The sequence below is a fragment of the Pinus tabuliformis genome, chromosome 1_1 (genome assembly GCF_031772625.1).
Source record: "Pinus tabuliformis cultivar Carrire ecotype Pingquan chromosome 1_1, CPIR1, whole genome shotgun sequence".
Lineage (NCBI taxonomy): Eukaryota > Viridiplantae > Streptophyta > Pinopsida > Pinales > Pinaceae > Pinus > Pinus tabuliformis.
Window position 1 is genome coordinate 810,992,549 of NC_142297.1, and position 18,655 is coordinate 811,011,203.

The 18,655-nt window shown below is 35.2% G+C and overlaps 1 pseudogene; it reads right to left on the bottom strand.

The window, feature by feature from the left end:
* Positions 1–11,900: 11,900 nt before the first annotated feature.
* LOC149216518 (lysine histidine transporter-like 8) overlaps positions 11,901–18,655 on the bottom strand; it is a 32,183-nt pseudogene continuing 25,428 nt past the window's right edge.

Here is an 18,655-nt window from a genome sequence, read left to right on the forward strand (position 1 = left end):
AACTGCCAGTAGGTCGCTGGAGACATTGGCAGCAGAAACTATGCAATTCCTGGAGGGAACTGGCAGTCTGGTGCTAGGGGATGTTGGAAAGGGAGACTGCACTGAGGCCGAGAGGCCAACCTGCTGATCATCTCTGGGCAATTTCTGAGCTGAGCTGACTGATGGGCAACAGAAGGCCTGCTCATGAACACTACACAATTTCTGAGATGAATAGTTGGTCGACTATCAGAATGATTGACTAGGAAATCTGCGCAATTTTCTAATGGAGACGGGGACGAGCACTTGGTGTCCATTGGGCCTATCTACACAATTTCCTCAGCCGGTTGAGCGAGTAAGGTCAGTTGCCTCTGCGCAAATTTTTAGGGGAGTCAGTCCCGGGGTGACTTTCGGGTCCGACTGTCTGGGTGGCCAGCATGAGGGTTGATTGAAATGCTTGTGGGTAGCGTAGCTTGAAAGGACTAGCTTGGTGCTTCTGCGCTGTTCTTATTGACAAGCGATCGAGTGGAAAGCGGGGTAATGGTCCGACTATCAGAGGGGAGTCTGATTGTTTGAACTTCAACAAAAATGATTAAGTGTGTGAACGATTGAAAGACGCATAGGTGATCATACGAACACACACTCACATGACTTGATGATGAAATGACCCAAAACATTCAGACGCACATGCTCAACATGACTGATTGACGGTGCAAGTGACACTCATGATTGACCGTTCATTGATCGAGACGACACTTGCACAACAGTGAATGTGACTCAGAGTGTGTGTGACAGATGCTTTCATAGCGAGCACAATAAGCACATACAAAACGAAGACTTTGAGAATAACCAGAACATGGTCGCAAGCATGAATTAGACACCAACATGCAGAAACTTGAATGAAAAGAGAAAGCAAGGCAGATACAAAGACTCACATGAGCTCACAGAGTGAATCCAAGTGTGTACAGTCATCAAGTGAAACTCTTCAAGGGAGGCTCTGAAATTGGTGCAAGCCAAAATTTTGGAGGGTGGTTGTAGCCACTATAACAGGTTATTTATGACAACAATTGATACATAACATCAATGCTTCAATCTTGAAGTTTTGTTGAAGTTAGTGGGTCTATTTGAGATGGAAGCTCTGGAAGCAAACCCTCCTAATATCTAGTTTGGGGTAGTGAAAGACTATTTGGGGAAGCATAGGCTAGTTCAAGGATCATTGGAGAAACAACTCACATTTTCTAAGGAAATTTTTCGAGTAGGGCTTGATCTAGGCCACAAGGCAGACATGTGGCAGCCATTGGACTATGGCAGCAAAGAAGAAACGAAATATGGCTTATTCCTGAGGCTTAAGGCTAGACTAAAAGTATTAGGATAATAGGGTTTACTGATGCATTAGCAATTTTTGTGTATCTAAAATTGTAGTGTGAAATTTGGAAAGACTATGGGTTTATAATCCATTATGTACTTCTTTATTGGTTTCATGCATATGAAAGGTTGGTAGAATTTAATGTGATCACCTAGGAATAGGGGAATCCACCAGGTATTAGAGCTTTTCTCTAATTGAGTTTCTCAAGGATTTCAAAGGTTGTGCTCAAGGATAATTTTAGGGACGAATGTTCGCCCTTTGGCGAAATTAAGGGGTTTTAAATTTTTAGTGGGCGAATATTTTGTATCATAGTACACTTTTACAAATCACCTCAAATAGCCCACCTTATTTTAAGGGAGAGGGTAAAAAAGGTAAATTTAGCCCTTGAAATTAGGACTTACAACCTTCCATTCGCCCATTTTCAAGAATAGGTTTTATTTAAGTGAATCCATTCGCCCATTTTCAAGAATAGGTTTTATTTAAGTGAAACTTATGGGCCAAATACCATATTTATAAAAGAGGTATGGTAAATTAATAAAAATATAAATAAATGAGAGGTATGGTAAATAAATAAAACATTTTTTATATTTACTCCATAAGTCACCTTATATACATGTAAGGGTGTAAACAAATAAAAATATAAGTAAAGTAGAGGTATGGTAAATAAATAAAACGTCTTTTTATACTTACTCAAAAGGTATGGTAAATAAATAAAAATATAAATAAACTAGACGTATCGTAAATAAATAAAACCTCTTTTTATATTTAGTCCATAACCCTCATTCTATTTATGAAAGCTCAAGAAAGAGGTTTTATTTAAGTGAATCCTATGGGCCAAATACCATATTTGTAAAAGAGATATGATAAATTAATAAAAATATAAATAAACGAGAGGTATGGTAAACAAATAAAACATTTTTTTATATTTACTCCATAAGTCACCTTATATTTAAGAACACTCAAAAAATGGGTTATATTTAGGTGAAACCTATGGCCAAAATACTATCGGACAAATACCATGGACTAGATTGTTATTAATACCATACAAAAAATCATTATTAACCCAAATATTAGAATTAAGAAAAATAAAAATGGCACATGGTATTGACCCATGGTATTCACCAAAATGGCACATGGTATTGACCCATGGTATTCACCTCGAATGTAGCCTATTTAAACGGGGGAATTAAACTAGCATGTAGCCTATGTTAAGATTCACTAGGACTTTACAAAGGTTTATTATTTAGTGAAAGACTTGCCAAGATCTTACAAGATTTTATAATTGAGTAAAATATTCGCCATGCCTGGTGAGAGATTCGCCAAAAAATTATATATACATATTATATTATTGATAAAATCGCCTTCCATTTTTCCTATATACCATGGAGATTCGCCCATTTATTATATATATAAATTTAGGGGGGTTCTTAAAATTTTCCCTGGTTGTGCTTACCTATTTATAGGATATAGAATTTTGTGCAATAGATCTTAAGAATGGCATCAACTAACCTCATATTTGAGAACATAGTGGAAGGTGTGTCAAATTTACTATCTTAGACATCATCAAAGATGTTATACCTAAAGATCCACAATATTTCACAGTTTAAAAGAAGGAACTGAAGCCCAAATGAATGATTATGGATATAATAAAGGATTATTTGATCCCTCACATAACCATGAAGAAATAAGTTAAAATATTTTCCACACCTTGGTTGGGCTCTACCAAATGGAGTCTCTTTCTATGGGACCTAGGATTCCTCATTACAACAAGGATGATTTAGTTAATTCCTCCTCAGAATTTGGATATTGCATCCAAGTTTGATGTATAATAAATCTAACTATTTACAATATCTCTCATCAGTTAAATGCAGGAAAGTGTTTAAGTTTCCATTTTGTATATATACATATATACCCATCCAATTAATGGCCAATTAACAATATACCTTTGAAAAATGTTCAACTAAACCCTCAACAATAATATATATATTTCTTCATGGAATATATGTAAATAATTTTTAAGTGAATTTGATAACTCTTCATTTTATTTTCACCTCAAGAGAGTTGACCCTTCTCTGCGCTTGATTGATCCAAGATTAAGATGGATCCAAGCATGATTCCAATGGGTGCTTAATATGTGAACAATGGGGCATCTTGGTATATGGCGTTAGCCTAATGATTGTTTTCTACTCTAAAATATCACAAATCAAGGGTTTAGGTTGAGCATGGTGATGATGGCAAGTACCGAGTAGTATGGGTTTCTACTATTCCCTTCCAACTCTAGTAAAGTTACTCTTTATACTTTAACTATGTTTTCTTTGTTCCAATTCTCAAGAAGAACCTACTTTCAATGTTAAACAATGGAGTATAGGATCTATATAGTAGTGAACCAATAGGTCCTCATTAGGCTCAGGGAGTCTAACCCAAAATCACCCCAAGTAATAGGGGTAACAAAATTCAATTTATAAAGGTTTCCCCTGTCAAAACCTAGTTCACAACAATGACAACTTGTGTGAGGTGTGGCACAAGAGGATAGTGCACCACATCATAAATCATTTCCTGTTCTAAGGGAGATAGTCCCATGTCTTCCAAATTTCAACATTGTGAAATAGGTTGCATGCAGAAGGTGCACATTTGGAAAACTTGTCAAGGCTACATTCCCAAACAACAAGAATAAACCTAGGAAATAATACCTTAAAATTGATTGGGAAATAAACCTAGTCTCCAATATTACAAAACAATAATTATGATTAGAATATGGATATGTATCAAAGATATCATGCACACCACATGGCATTCCATTCTACTAGCACAAAACATCAATCTAATATGAAAGAAAGTGAGTGCACTATTCAACACAAAACAACATTGTCAATCACCCTGGTCCAATACATCGATTAGTCAACTCTAGGAGGTACTCTTAACAAGGTGTAAAACTATCATCGCTATAGCCCAACCACTCATTGAATAGATCATGATGGTTGGAAAAATAAGGGTCACATTTACAGTGAATTAAATCAATGTATCGAGATGCTAGCTGACTATTTGGCTTTGTCAATGTTATCAAAGAAAGGAGTATTTTTATGCTACATAAGCCACTATAATTTAAAATTTTAATAATGTGTTATATTTAAAATTTGAATTATGTTTCTTTATTTCCTATTTTCCACTGTAATAAAATGTAGTTTATTTTTCTTTATTATTTGTTGTAGACGTTTTATGGCTAGATTAGAATGCAAAAGCACCAAATTTATAGAAATTTTATATGCTAGTACTCAACCAAAGTTATAGCACTTCAATATGCAAAGACAATTGGAGTGTGTTTGAAAAAAATACACTCAAAGAAGCACAACAGGTTAGAACCTCAACTAAGAAATTATGATAATTATAATTTATGGCCCTCTAACATATTCGTGACCCTCAAAACTCACTAAATTTATTATGATCATCTTATAGGTTGGATTCCACACAAATGATATAGGTCCTTCTAATGGAAAAAATACCAACCATGAGCTCTTCCTAGAACAGGGAGAGACAGATTTGATGCTACATAGCTAGCTGATATATTTGCAATTGTAGATGATTCATGATGATGATATACATTTAAATATTAAATGTCATTGATTTTTGGCTGTCCACTTTTGAGTCCTTGATTGGAAAGCTATCAAGGTTCAAGATTAAGTATCAACTTTGATGTATCATTTTTTATTTGGCATCCCCTACATCATATGTATAGATTTTTTTTCCATATTCATGTGCTGGTATGTTTATTTGAGATTGTTGGTTTATATGTTACAAAAATTGAAAAAAAAATGAATTTATTTTGTAATTTTGTTTTACATATATTGCTAAAATTGCTAATTTTTTCACCAACGTTGCTGAGAAGTTGTATTCCAAAACCTCGCCAATTTTTTCTAGTGCCAATTTTTCACAATGATCCTAATAGTGCCTTGCCAAATGACTAGTGGTTCATAGATAATGCTTAGATAGTTATCTGCAAGATTTGCAGTAAGGATCACATGACAATCTAGAATAAGCCTTTAATGATTATCAAAGAATAGGAGCATCATTATCATAAAAAAGTTCATTAACTCAATATGTTGTTATCATATAACCATAATTCCTAAATAGTTTGTTGAAATTCATGAAAAAACTACAGTGTATTGGCTTGAGCTATAAAAATCACTTTACCATCTTTTGGCTAGAAAATTCACACAAATTTTACAAAAGCCTTATGGGAACCACCAAAATATGCCATAAATTGTGCTATGGGAAGTGAAGGAATCAAGGGTTTTGCAAATTAGGTTAAGAAAGAGTATCCTTCACAGACGAAAAGTCTAGTCTTCATGTTGCCACAATGTATCGTAAGGTTTTCATATCTTTCTGCTTATTTCTAGAGAGTAATCCCTTATTGCTAGAGTAAGGGAATGACTCTATACAGATCATTCAGAATCATCAATTTTCTCATGATCAAGTAGCAATTGTATGGTGGTGAAAGTGGAAGCTAAATATAGGAGGACTTCTTACTCACCTTGTTGTTCACATTGATACATTTGAGCAAATTGAAAACAAAAATTATCGAAGTTGATGGTCTTCTTTCTCAACAGGTTTAACTCTGCATGCATAATTTTTAAGAGATATAAGAGTTGCTTTCACCCTTAAAAAATGGATGCACAGGTGAATAATGCCATTGGGTAGATGGTTTTCATTTGAAGTTTGGCTCTATGAGAACCTTTTATGCAATTTTTTTTTAAAATTTTGACACATTGGATGAGGTCAGGCATGTTGAGGAAGTCATGTAGTTCATTAAATCAACATTGAGTATCACACACTCTATTTTGTTTTGATAGGTGATTTGGCCTTTCTACACTAGAATATATCCATATTAACCCTAGAATTATCCAGCATTGTGAAGGATCAAATCCATCAAGGTGTGAATCCTTTTTATAGTGAAAAAAATTGAGACTTCCACCCAAAAACAATTAATTCAAATCCCTTTCTGCAATTGATAGATGCAGGGTTAAGATAAATACATGTTGGTTTTCTTTTTTATTAATTTTTCAGATTCTCTTTGACACGTGTGGAGGGAAAATTTTATTCTATTTTAATTGATATGCATGACACATGTCACCACGTTGGGCTATAGAATGTGCTTCTCAGCACAAACATACAACCAAAAGGGAAAGAATAGCACTTGATGGACTATTTAGAGGAAATTGGTGATGATATTAGGAATTAATGTTTGCACATTTTATTCTTACACCAATAAATAATGGGGCCAATAAACAACTTGAAGAATATCATGCACACTTACCTAAGGGATCAAGCATCATGAAAGGGGTAATGACATCAGCATTGGCTGCTGGAAGAAATAGTGAAAAATCCTAACCAAAGAGGGTAAATGACAATGGCATCTAAGAAGAGGTGGTGACCACTCCTAAATCGACAAAAGATTTCATCTTATGTTGATGACAATGGAATCTAAGCAGAGATGGATTCCATTCCTAAACAAAGAAGATTACATTTGTCTTCTATTAGGGATGCATATGAAGGAGATTATGAGGCTAGACAATATCTAGCATGGAAGACAATAAAAATGACCCAACATATATTTGCCTCAAATTTCATATAAAAATGTCTTGCAATTGGAGGACCTATTTTCTTCAACCCATACAGTCTAAATTTTCATTGTGAGGCAGCTCTATTACAAGAGACTACAATCTTTGTGTGTCGAGACAAGTATCAGGTAGATATACTGAAAAAGTTGTTAAATACCTCATACATAGCTTATTGTTCCTTCATGAATGAAAACATCATTCAATATCCCTTAGATGAAAATGAGTGACATATGGATTTCTAAAGAAAATATCAAAAGATTTGGTGTTAAGCTAGCTAGACTTGAAAGTTAATACACTCATTCTTGAGACCTAAGTGATCCTTGATAGATATTGTCCTTTTTTGTTTGCCAATGGAAAAATAAAGTCATAAATTAAAATTAGGCATATCATCAATAAACTGCAAATAGTATTTTAACTTATTTAGGGAATCAACCAATGTAACACAGGGTAGCACATTCCAAAACATGACTCCCTATTGAGGATGCCATGGGAATCCCATACATACCTAGTATTTAGGGTACTTCAGGGTATACCAAAACTACCCAAAATTTGCATCCTCTACATGGGGTTACCTACAAAGGCAACCTGTGCACTCAAGGGACACACATAAGTACCCACAAATGACACCCATGTTTTAGGATAATCTAATAAAAAACCTTAAAAACCTAATAACTAGTTTCCCACCCTTTTCTACTCAGTCCCATCAACTCTCCTATGCTCTATAAACCTAGAAAACCACAAAGATTAATGATTATTTCCTAACTCCCACATACCCTGTTGTTTCTTAAAACTTGTTTTTTTGTGGCGGTTCTAGATATAATGGGTGCATATCCCCACGTACCAAAAATTTGGCACATGATAGGAATTAACAATCTAATTTTAAAATTAAGGAATATAGTATTATCCAAGTATTTTATAGTTCATTCACTAGAAGGATCTACCCTCATAATATGCTAGGTGGGCAGGGATTGAAGTAATATTGCAAATCCAACACTCCAAATTCTTTGGGGAAAATTAATTCAAGGAAGAAAAACAATTAGGATGTCTAACAGTTGGCATTCATAAAATTTTGAGGGCAATTTTACTTATCCTATTGCAGAGTAATAAAAGATTCTGTGATAATTTGGTTCTTGCTGCAGAATCATAACTATTGTCAGCTAGATGCTTAGACATGAAATTTATTGTGTTAAATGATGTTATAATTTTTATTATTGTTGATTATATTGTTGTACTTTCTTTTTCCTGCGTTATTATTATTTTCATTAGCATGTTGCACTAAATTTAGTGTTATAGACATGTATTTTCTTAACCATGATGAATTGGTAACTCATTAGAGTAATTTTGGTGATGCCCAAGATCAAACCTCTATAGCACCAAGAGTATATCAAATATCCTCAAGCCCGATATATCAATAAATTATGACTTAGCAAGAGTTGAGACATCCTAAACCACACCAAGGAGCTTTAGCCCAAGAGTTGCCTACACTTCGAGCCATATGACGATGTACCAACATGTCCTTCATGGGAATTGAAACCAGGTGGAGAGGATAAAAAACCATTATCCCAACCAATTAGGAACTTGTATTTAGTGCAGTATCTACAATTCGTAATAGTTTGTTGCTCATAAAAACAATGTCCAAGACCCAAATAAAGACATAATTCACATCATATTTCAAATCAAATACCAAATTTCCAATTAGGCTCATAATAGTGCTCCTATGCTACAAAGTTAAGCCAAGTAATAGGTGTGATCAATCATTGAAGAACCAATACAACTCTAATGACTGATACGACTATGTATAATTTATTATCATGGCACAGTCTTACATTTAAAGATTATAATGCACAACACATCCAAGTTGGGAGGTAAGGAAATGCATCACAATAACAACTAGAAAAGAGAAGAAAATTTCAAGAAAATGTGGGAAAGGTGCAGGAGAAATGGAGGCACATCATGGGATATATTGGATGTGGTAACACATAAAACATAATTTACACACACATAATGTCTAAGCCAATAGAAATGGTAAATAAAACTAGAGAATATTGTAATGTTAGATACAATGGAATAAATATGCACATTGCAAGCACCAAATTAAATAATTTTAAAATTGGTGAATCAACGATCTTCTCATTCAAAGGAAAATTAAGCATACAACAGTACATTATCACCATAATCTAAACGAAAATATTAAAAAGAAAAAGAGTGTAGGGGTGTATCATTAACCTAGCTCAGATAGAACATCTTGATCTTCTAGATCCATGCAATCTAATAATGCCCCCATTATTGTCATTATCCCTTTACAAAGGCTCATCACTACCACAAGAAGCCCCTTTATTCAGTTGCAAAATTTTTATTTGTAAGTGATTTTTAGTTTTAGGGTTTTGATTGAGGTGTAGAATTTTTAGTAAGTTGCATTAGGTTAATAAAGGAGATTTGAGTTTTATAAAAAGAAAAATTTAATGGAATTTAAAGTTAAAACACACACATGGCCAAGGGGCAGTAGGAGATTGTCAGAAGTATCCATGTCTCCCTGTAGGAAGCAAGAGTGGTCAAGAAAAGACAAAGCATCCATCCAGGTATAGGGGATGGCCATGTTATGGGAATCCACTTTTAGTAAGACATGTCCTGGGAATTTTTCAAGGCATCCCCAGAAAATAAGGGATGGCCAAGAAAATTTACTTTATATCTTGGAAATCCCATCCCTGATGGATGTAGTGGATTTGTCGTAGACCCCTAACATTTTGTAAAATTGGTTAGTCAAAAAATTCATAATTAAGTATTATAATAAACAATGTAGATAATAAGTACATGTCATTTCGTCAAGTTATTTCTCATCATAGACATTTATCACTCTCAAAATGAAAAGTAGAATTAAAGTTCCTTGAGAAATATTGGACACATTCTTAATTTGTTCATTGGAAAAAAATATAGATGTTGATTAATTGACAAACATAGACAAGTTTTTAGCATATCTTCATCAAATTCACTTGTTTTGTACTTGTATACAACAAATAGAGACAAAATTAAGTTGGAACTTGGAATAGTGCCATTTATACAAAACGCTTGATTTCCTTAATAGATAGAGTGAGAGTTTTTCATTACCCACAAAAGGTTCAAATCCCAAGCAACATGTTCACCCCTTGTGTGCCATCTTGTTCATGCAAGCGGGTTATCCCACCCGCATAAGCAAGTTGTTCCATGTGGATGGAGTCAGATACAACTCCTAGGAAAATATGGCAGAATAGATACCCCAGCCACAGGGTCTGGATCTCAAGCCACATATTCACCCATTATGTACCACCTTGCCATACAAGCCAGTTGTCTCACTTGCATAAGCAAGCTGCTCCAACTTCCATGTGGATGGAGCTGGATACAACACCAAGAAAAATATGGCAGAATAGATACCCCAGTCACAGGATCTCAATTCAAGTAGTAAATAAAAAATAACGTTAAAAAATGGTAATGTCTTATTTATGAGTTTTAGTGGAAATTTTTTCAAGTTGCTAAAGTGGAGGATGCAGCATTATGGGCAGCATTCAAGATGTGCAAGACCAAAATTCCTAGTATTTCAAAAAAGTCGAAGTAGAAAAGTCATATAAATTTATGATAAGTTAATGAATGGAAATTATATTATGCTGGCGCTTCCCTCAACAAGTCGTAATCCCATTTGATAGCCATAAATTAACCCTAGTTACTCTGCACTAGTAAGCAGAAAACACATTTTCCAGGTGACAGGGAAACTAGTAATTCAAGCCAAGTATATAAAGAGTATTCCGACCATAGCTGTTTTTTCAATAGAAATTTCTCCCACTCAAATTTGTGCAAGAAACTAAGGGTTGGAGTGCATTTTCCAAAGAAATTGAAGTAAAAAAATACATGAATTGGTATGAGAGAAAATTGAAAGAAGAGACATACCTTCCTGCAAGCATTGGTGGGGGTGAAGCAGAGTTGGAGAACATTACCCAATCCATCTACTCTATGTAGAAATTTCAATCTCTGTTTGACTCACCTTCACTGCAACAAATATTATTTCCCCTCTGCTCTGAGAATATTGTGAATAACCATCAAACCCCACACTTTTGTTATCAACGATGTGCCTCCTACAAGCCTCCCGTGCAGGGGTTAAATTTGATAGGTCCCCCTACCCATCAGATAATTTTTTTTATGACAGTTTTATTTTTAAATCGCCCTTCACATGACTTTTAATATTTAATTTTACCCTGCATTGCAGCTAAAAGTGAAAAGTGGAGAAGACTATGTTACAACTAAAATAAGTGAGGCATTGGGATACAATTCTTTAGGACACTCTTACAGAGAAAGGCCTATGACAGTAATATGCCCAACAAAAGTAGATAAGTAACATTGTCAGGCAAAGGATCTGCACATAGAATGGAGTCAAATAATAGGAATATTATGTGTCTAGTTTGATAAAGCAAGTGTATTCACCAACTATTGACCACAATATCAATGCAAGAAGCCTCAACCTAAATTGCACCTAGGTTAAGTGAACCAAATTCCTCAATTACCAAGGCAACAACTTCAAACATGGTTTTCTTGAACATGGTTGTCTTTTTGTTGTTCATGTCACAAGAAGTGAAAACTACATACAAGTTAAATATGGCTATAAAAAAGGATCCATTAAGTAACAAATGTAAAATTCCAAAATGATACTAGTTAAAGTAAGTTCATGATACTCCATAATGGTAAAAGACTGTGTTCTTTATGAACAATTGATATGCACAACGATATGAACTAGAATATTATGAGACCAACCAATTAACAACAAAATTTGAATGATGTAGGTTCCTAAGGCATGGGAAGGAAATATATTGTTGGCAACTTGGCATAACAAACTATGAAGAAATAAATTAACAACATTAGATTTACTACCATAAAATACATCAATAAGATATAGAAAGTCAGAGCATCTATGATTTTACTCAAATACAAGTTTGAGAAGGCAAGTGATCGATACTTAAAAAATCTCCATAAGCCCAGTAACCTCCAATTGCAATGGGGAACACGCACATGACCACAAGTAAATAAGAAACCTTTGCTCCTCTCCACATTGGTACAAAGGTAGGATGCTTGAGACTAGATGGCATAGTAGCCTGCATTCTCATATACAACTTCCTAGTCAATCACAGGAAAGAAACATCATCTATAAGGTAAGCTATCAACATGTAACCTTCTCTAAACAATATGGACAAAGATAAGAAATCATAAGGAAACACAAGTCTATGTTGCTACAAAAGCACAATACCTATATTTCCAAAGCAATATTGTTATCCCTGAAGGAAAAAGCAATAATTCCCAATGAATTCAAGACTGAGAATGTTGTTGTAGTGTCCATCTTGGCCTTTAGGTTTTCACAAGATATGCCCAAGGGTCTATATTTTCTTGTGGACAAACCCCAAACCATAGTGCAGTATGTAATTGTAGTTATAGCACCTATAAGGGAGAGTCCTGCTATGGAGTTAAGATTAGACAGTTGGGACAAAACAATGCAAAGGGACATGAAAACCAAATACCATTCCACTATAGTAAGTGGATTGGATCCACCAGTTGGGCCACAAAAAATTTGTAAAATAACTTCATTGCCTCTCCACCAATCAGTATCATGGCAATTGTCATCCTATCTAATAGATAAACAATTTAAAATAGAGTCGCCCATACACCAAGCTTCTCCCCTGAAATGTTTAAAGAAAAATCGGCATTCATACATTCCTTCCATCTAGGATTATTATATCCAACATTAATATATACTTGAATCTATTAGATCTACAAAAATATATCTAAAATCTGATGTTTAGACCTAAAACTGAAGATTATATGGATGTTGCATTCGAGATAGCAATCCACACTTTAATATCCAATCAAAACAGACATGTAGCTTAAGCTTAGTAATAAATCAACCTAGATATCAAGATTGTAATTGTAGAAGGTATATATTATTGTTACCAAATGCAGCGTGTGCAAGCTCCACATATTTGTTGTAGTGTTCCCCCAAACAACTTCATGAAGCATGATAAGAACCCACAGAGTGTAGAGTTTCCACATGTATGCTATGGTCAGACAGATTATTCCCCAACTCATGTTTATATTCATGGATAAGAAAGTACAAATCACAACAAAGTTACAGAAGGAATAAACCCACAGCACCACACTTCTATATTCATAGCTCTGAGAGGCATAGGCACATTCTACAGCCAAGGTAGAGGTAGTAATATCAATGATTTTGAATCCCAACAGCTTAAAGGAATATTTAAGCCCATCAAGTGGGTGCAAAAACATAAAAAATGTTACCTTTAAGAATTCAAAACATAAAAATTGGTACTTTTAGGAATTCAATATTTATTTGAACGGATCTTGGATTCCTGTTTATATTCATGGGAAAGAAACTACAAATCACAAAAATGTTACAAAAAGTACAAATAGCAACAATGTTATAGAAGGACTAAATGCTCAACGGAACACTTATATATTCATAGATCTGAAAGGCACATTCTAAAGCCAAGGTAGAGGTAGTAATATCAATTATTTTGAATCCCAGCAGCTTAAATGACTATTTAACTCTGTCGATTGGGTGCAAAAACATTAAAATTGTTATTTTTAGGAATTCAAAACATAAAATTGTTATTTTTAAAAATTCAATATTTATTTGAACAGATATGGAGTTATGGAGTTTAGATGGATCTATTTAAATATTAGTTAAAGGTGGATCTATTTAAATATAAAACTAATAGAACTCAGTTCTAAGTTATGATACAAATCTCAAATAATGTCACAATACAAATATCAAAGAAAAAAGAAAATGCAAATGAAAACAAAGGTTGCAGAAGAAACAAACCCACGACAACCCACATTTTTATCCATTGCACTCCATTGGACTGAGACACATTCTACAGAGGCAACCCACATTTTTATCCATTGCATTCCATTGGACTGACACATTCTACATAGGCACATTCTACAACCTAGTTAGATATAACAATATCAATATGATTTAATCACACCAAGTCGATGTGAAAACTTTGAGATTTTTAACCTGAGGAATTTGATCATTTTTTAAGTATATCAAACCAAGGTCAAGGTGAATCTAAAATCACTTCAAATTATTTTGCAAAATACATCCATTATTAGGATATTCCGACACATAGGAAATAGTTAAGTATAACTTGGTCTAGTATAGAGTTAGGTAAAGTGTGTTTCTTTAATATGTACATTTTGTAACTTACAATCCGACGGTCACGATATGTAGTGATCCGACGGTTCATTCTCTCCTCGGTATTACCGACACTTGATCCGCGGCTTAACACCCGATTGGTCCATGATCTCTACTTAAAGAGCATGGAGGGTCATTTGTAGGTTAACCGTCCATGAGAGAAGCTTATGTAAATTTTCATTATTTTATTAATAAATTGCCTGAAGTGGCCGCGTTGGCTCAGGTCGTGGACTATTTCCCTCTTTGAGGGTTTTAACCACGTCAAAAGTACTGGTGTATTGATCTGTGATCTGTTTGTGATCGGTGTCCTTTGGTGTTCTGTCTGAGGAACTTACCCTGTAAATTCCTACATGGTACTAGAGCTATTTGAGGGCCGCGTCCGTTGGTGATCCAAATATGAAGCCGGTAGAACTACATCCGACTGTCGTTTCCTAGATCTATTGTTTCTGACTACTTTCGGGCCGAGAGAACTGCTGTACTGTGTTGGGAGCATCTGTTCCAGTGAGGAACCCATTTCGTTTCATGCGAAAAGGTTTCTGGTAGCCCTAGCTACGTCATTTTTAAGATCTGGAGGTATACAATGTTTATTTGCAGTTTATAGATATTTTCTCTCTGTTTATTTCGATTTCGGTTTATTTAGCATTTTTTATTACCAGATCTATACCTTTCATTTCTACGTATTCTCTTTGCCCCACGACTCTATGCGATCTGGGCAAATAAAAAACAGAAAGGAAGGATTTTTCTCATGCGTATGCTCTTTTCCGCTGCGGCTTAGTGTGATCTCGAAAAATCAGAAACATTGAGGAAAATATTTAGTTTCCGGCTAAAGCTAACTTCAAGCCGCAAGGTTCATTTTTTTTTGTATGTCCGTGTTGGGTTTTGTGTTTTTTGTTTTGTAGGGAAAAAGAGCTTTCTCAAAGCAAGCACGCAACCCAAAGCTTCAACCTCTCTCTCTCTCTCTCACACTCTCTCACACAAACTTTTTGTTTAGTTCACTTGGTCCAAAGCTAATTTATGAGAGTAGAGGTCTTGAGTTCAAGTCTCCTTTTTATGGGGGCGGATTTTTCATTTCCGCACATTCCTACACTTCGTCGGCATCTTCATCAAATTTTCTTCAAAAAGCCATAACTTCTTCATCCGGAAGCCGTTTTCAGAGCCATTTTTTTTGAACCAGCCTAATTTTTCGAGATATTTCCATTGGAACACTTAGTTTCAGCATCTATAGCTTCAGTTTCTGTTAAAATGGAAATTCCATGCCAAGTTATTCTTGACAGCACCAACTACTTTCAATGGTGGTCCTACATTGTGGATTTACTTAGAAGTAAAGGTCTCTACAGAATAGCCTCAGGCCAAGAAACCAAACCAAAAGATGAAGATAAGGTAGCTAAATGGGAAAATAGGCAAGATCAAGCACGTGGGTTGATAGGGATGTCTATTTCTCCAGATCTTAGATTCCATATTGCAGAACTTGATACTCTTGAGGAAGCGATGAAATAGATCACTAAAGTTTTTGGAATTAAAAATGAACTTAAAGCCCATCAACTCGAAAATGAGTTGCTTACATTAGACCCCAATAATTTTTCTTTCATTGAAGATTTTTTGTCCAAGTTCAAGACCCTTAAACTTCTCTTGGAAGGTGTTAAGGTTAAGAAAGAAAATAGTAGCCTTATCTATTCTGTTCTTACTAATTCGGGGCCATCCTATTCTGTGTTTGTTTCCACCTTCCATTCTACAAGAGAAGCCTTCATTTCTCAAGGACAAGCCTACAAATCCCCTTCCTTTGACTCCTTTTGTGATTCTTTAATAAGAGAACAAGAAAAACTCTTACACCTTGGTCTTCTTAATCTTGGAAACTCTTCTAAGAAAGCGTTAGCCGCCCAACAACAACCAAATTCAAAGAATCCTAAGAAGTTGTATCCTAAAAGGAATGGTCCTAAACCAAACAAGGATCCTAAGCAATTTCAGCCTCAAAATGAAAAATCATTTCAACAAAATGATAAGACAAATAAAAACAAAGGGAAGAAGATTGATAGACATTGCAACTTTTGTAATCGAGATGGCCACTTAGAATCCAAATGCTTTAAGAAGATGGAAGCCTTGGAAGCAGCAATGAAGAAGCATAATATCCATTTGGAGCACTCTTCAACTTCAACTTCATCTTCAGGAATGGAACTTTCTGCATGTGGTTGTCAAGCATCTCGGTCTGGCTATGCACTAAATGTATCTTCTTCTTCTCATTCTCATGAGTGGCTCATTGATTTTGGAGCTTCTTATCACATGGCCAAAAACAAAGCCATGTTTTCTTCTTTAAATGATTGTAACACTAAAAATATATATGTTGGTGATGATAGATCTCTTAGTGTTGTAGGGACTGGAACTGTTCATATAGACAATGGTCAATTTAATGATGTATTATGTGTTCCAACCTTATCCTGCAACCTTCTATCTATATATCAGATAACTCATTCAGGTGAAGGTAAAATCATTGAATTTTCACCTCACTATGTTGTAATTAAGGACCTAAGAGATCCTAGATAGATTTTAGCTACTGGCATTGCTGATGATTCTACAAGGTTGTATAAGTTTCAAAACTTTGGGTCATCAAATCTTCCCTCGGTATTTGTTGCTCATAATGATGAAGTGAGCAAACTTTGGCATGAGCGATTTGGTCACTTAAACTATCGCTCTCTTCAGAATCTATGTAAAGAAAATATGGTGACAGATCTTCCAATGGTATCTTGCAGAGATGGTGTTTGTTCCGGATGTGTACTTAGAAAACATCATCGGGATAGTTTTGAAAAACGTGCCTCTTGGCATGCCTTAGCCCCTTTACAGCTTGTGCATAGTGATTTATGTGGTCCACTTCCAATTGTTTCATTCTCTGGCTACAAGTATTTCTTAACTTTCATTGATGATTTCTCCAGACGCACTTGGGTATACTTCTTAAAACTCAAGAGTGAAGTATTTAGCATGTTCTTGGCCTTTAAGGCCTTTGTTGAAAAACAATCTGGACATCAAATTCTTAAGCTAAGATCTGATAATGGCGGAGAATATGTTAACAACAAATTCATCAACTTTTGCACTGAGAATGGAATTCAAATGCAACATACTGTTCCATATACTCCACAACAAAATGGTGTAGCTGAAAGGAAGAATCACACCTTAAAGGAAATGGCTAATTGTATGCTTCAATCTAAAAGACTTAGTCTTAATTATTGGGCAGAAGCAATTAACTGTGCAAATTACATAATAAATCGCACTCCTACTAAAGTTTTAAAGAATATCACTCCAGAAGAAGAATGGAGCTCAATTAAACCAGATGTAAGTCACTTTCGTGTTTTTAGAAGTGAAGCATGGGCCCATATTCCAGATGAGAAACATAAAGCTTTAGAACCTAAGGGTGAAAAATGTATTTTTGTTGGATATTCTGAAGATGTCAAAGGATATAGACTTATTCCACTTAAGTCCAAGAATGTTATCCTTAGAAGAGATGTAAAGTTTGCTGAAAATATATCGGCCTACGAGCCTAGTTTGGCGGATGTGCCACCTCTTCCTATCTCTTCTACTTTTGAAAATATTTCTTCTTCAGATGATGAAAGCGAGGATGACAATCCTCCCCCACCTTCTCAGGATCCTGCTTCAGCTCCTCAGCTTCCAAAATGGGTCTGTGCTACTCCGGATGCAACAGGTGATCTTGCCGGTGATCCTACAGATCAGCGATGTACACGTTCTCAGTTTGATAGAGCCTCTTCTTTACTGGCTCAAGCTTCAGTGGATTATGATCCTGACACCTTTGCAGAAGCTTCAGGCCATCCATATTGGGAAGCAGCTATGAATGAAGAATATCATTCATTATTGGCAAATGATACATGGGATCTTGTTCCTCTACCAAAGGGACATAAACTTGTTAGATGCAAATGGGTTTATAGAACCAAGTATGGACCAGATGGGAAAGTTGATAAACCTAATGCTCATCTTGTTGCTAAGGGTTTTTCACAAGTTGAAGGCATTGACTATATTGAAACCTTCTCCCTTGTTGCCAAAATGAACTCTATCTGCCTTGTTATTTCCCTTGCTGCCTCTTTCAAATGGGAAGTCCATCAGATGGATGTTAAATCTGCCTTCTTGCATGGGGACTTGCATGAAGAAATCTATATGGAACAACCTATTGGATTTATAGAAACAAACTCCAGCCTTGTATGTCGGCTTAAGAAATCCCTTTATAGTCTCAAGCAAGCTCCTCGAGCTTGGTATGCCGAAATGGATAACTTTCTTTTAGAAAATGGCTTTTCTAGGTGTCATTCTGACAATACTGTCTACACCAAGAAAGTGGGCAAGTCTCTTATCATTCTTGTTCTTTATGTTGATGATCTTATCCTGACTGGTAGTAATCCCAACCTTATAAACCATGTGAAGACTAGCCTTAAAAGGAATTTTGAAATGACAGACTTAGGACACTTACATTATTTT